Raw genomic sequence first — 3,162 nt, 5'->3', positions numbered from 1 at the left:
TCTCTTTCCCCGTCCTCCTCCTACCCCTGCCTTTTCAGCTGGCGACTAGTGAAAACAACTTTGAGGAGAAGGTAAGAGATAAGAAAAATGAACTAGTCCTATAAACAAGGATGTAAATGTTTGACTTCATCTCAAGGGAATGGAAATTTAGGAAATTTAAAAATAAAACCAAGAGACTAATATTTAGTAGCAGTAGTCATAATATAAAAATATAACAATAACGCCGCCGCCACCAGCAGCAACAACAACGACAACAACAATACTAATACTAATACTAATACTAATACTAATAAAAACAACAACAACAATAACAACAACAATAATAGCATTAATGACAATTAACAGTTAAATGTTGTACTATATTAGGCTCATTATATACTGTACTGTATTCTGATAATCTATATGTGCACAGCTTGAGTTATTGACAATGTACACTGCACACATCAGCTTTTTATAGAGCAGGAATAGGAGTAAACTGGTGTGCCATGCTGCTGAGCCTGCTAAAGTAGACAGAGAACCAATGCAAGATTTCAGAATGAATGTCGTACAAAACAAGCCAATGTTTTGGTAAATATCAACTCAGCACAACTCACTGTGGACTGTTTCTGAGCTAATACCCCCCCCCCTAAAATGTATATTAGAGCTTTAATGAATCCAGGACAGTCATCCATGCAGTTATCCAAGGACAAGTACAGATCGTTCACTGTAACGTACTGCAGTTGGCACTCTGTAAAAGTCACATCACCAGTCATATAATTTCATGCATTTCACAACACATAAGTCCCTCTCACATAAGGGTGCTGAGAAACAAAGAACAAGATAAAATCTTGATGACATCTATCTTTTATGAATAAGACTGAATTATGAATGTTGTACAGAGAGAACTGAGTCACGCAAAGGGCTACATTTGAGATACAGTGCTATGAGAGGTTGTCTAGAAATACCAGAGTAAGAGAGTGTGTCACCCACATGTAAAGTTTAAAGATGAGTCTGATCGCACTGTGATATTCTAAATGATAAGGAAACATCCACATAAACTTCCTGAGATGGCTTTTTCTGACTTTATTCAGTATGGTCTGGTTTACATGCCAGTACCACCACGGGGGAAAAGGAAAGGATATTTGTTATGAACAGAAAATCAGACTGTCATTATATATTGAAGAGAGGGGTTTGCTAATATTTTCTGTTTTATTGCTCTTGGACTCTTTACATTTAAGAAATATGGAGAAGCTTTCCGGGTGTTTGCCAGCCACTTTAGAGGGGCAGCAGGTCTATATCTGCCCGTCTGTATCACAGTCAGTCTAAATCAGGGAGATTGCAGTAACATCAAGGTTCATTTCATCTGGTACAGAACAAATCTTTCCACCTGTGCTACTGGCTCAGCTACCTCCCTCATAACTCTGCTTAGTATGTCTTTTTAGAATGTCTTTTCAGCAATTCGGTTTGGAACTGAGTATGCAAACTCGCCAAGTCTCCCTGAATTTACCAACAAAAGTAGTCATTCAGATGCAAATAGTTCTACGACAAGCCCTTTTGAGAGAAGAAACCTTTTTTGGCAGCTAGTTTGATGTGGAGGTGGGTGGGGTGGGGGGGTGGACATAGAATGGCCCCGTGGTGAATACTGTACATCAGTCTCTTTTGTGACACAGTGAAGCCGCACAGTGAAGCCGCACAGAGTCGCGTCCATTTTGATGTCTCTCGGCATCTGTGTCGCTTCACACGTCCCCGACATTACAGAGTGGAACGTACACGCCTTGGCACTTATAACAATTGAATCCAGAGTAATAATAATTGTGTTGTCAGGAGTTGCAAAATGCTTTATTCTTAAGCAAACATTGAATGTATAATTACTATATTCCTGTGCCCTGATGTAGAATTAATACACAGGCAGGCTCCAGCGGAGCAGCTGTGGCCAAGCATGATTTTAATACTTATCACCCTTAAATCAAAGCATTGCGCTTGTAGCTCTGATTGTGGTCTGAACGCTTGGTCCTTTAGTATCAGTGTCTTTACTTGAACATAACTAAGCTATGGTCAGAAAAACTCTAGGGAAAGAATGTTCAGTGATGTCACAATCAAAGTACAAGTTGGTGATCAGTATCAAAAGATCATATGTTGGTATTACGCCTGTCTGTAGCTACGCAACACTATCCCCTGTCTCTTTTCCACTACGACGGTGCTGGTGCCCGTGCCCGTGCCGGTGCGGAGCCAGTGCTGCCTTGGTGCCTTTTGAGAACCGGCCCGCATTTCCACAGGTTTGGGAACCGAACGCTACATAGCGAAAGGTTGGGTAATTTCCGTGGGGAAAAAATAATGTCGGACAGAACGCATTGCTTGCTCTTTATAAATTTACTTTTACGCTAGGCTTCCACACAGCGAAACACCTCACGAATTTTGTCCCAGAACTTTTCGCTCTGGGGGCAAAATTCATGAAAATAGTAAGTCTGTCACCTAGCTCAAAAGTTAAAACGAGTGTTTAAATGAAGGTCTGCATGAAGTGGTTTAATTGCACTAGCCAGAGCCGAGAGAGAGAGTGTCTTTTTCTACCACTCTGGGTCCGACTACGTTCATGTAACATGTAAACAACAGCCCGTATTGATGTAGACACAAATTGTTACTCATGCATCTTTTAATCATATACATATTTTCATGCTACAAATATCCTTTAGCCTACCGCTACTTGGTCGGACGTTTTTTGTTACTCCCGCCTCTCTAAAGAACGTCACGTATCAAACGCTGAACTGATTGGTTCTCGCGTGGTTTTTATTTGCATAGCCTCTGACGTCAGCGGTTCCAACTTTTGGGACCAGCATTTCTGTGGTGCCGTGCCGGTGCCAGCTTTTCGGCTCCGGCACCAGTATTTAGTCAGTGGAAAAGCGCGGGTGCCGGTGCTCGATCGGGCACCGGCACCGGCACCGCGGCAGTGGAAAAGGGGTACCCATGTTTTGTCATGAAACAGCTAATTGAAGACCTCACTTTTGTACCAGTCGTACCATGTGTCCATGAAATAAGCAGCTATTACATAATGAATCCCTCCCAGTATCACCAGCCCATTGAAAGTGAAATGAGACCCAGTTTGGGACGAGTTTTGGAGCAAAAAGCTTTTTCCCTTCCTTTTTCCTTCAAATGCTTTAGAAGGCAGAGAGGTATGAACAGCTATAT

The sequence above is a fragment of the Chanos chanos genome, chromosome 6, assembly GCF_902362185.1.
Source record: "Chanos chanos chromosome 6, fChaCha1.1, whole genome shotgun sequence".
NCBI classification, from domain to species: Eukaryota; Metazoa; Chordata; class Actinopteri; order Gonorynchiformes; family Chanidae; genus Chanos; species Chanos chanos.
This window is presented reverse-complemented; position numbering follows the sequence as displayed.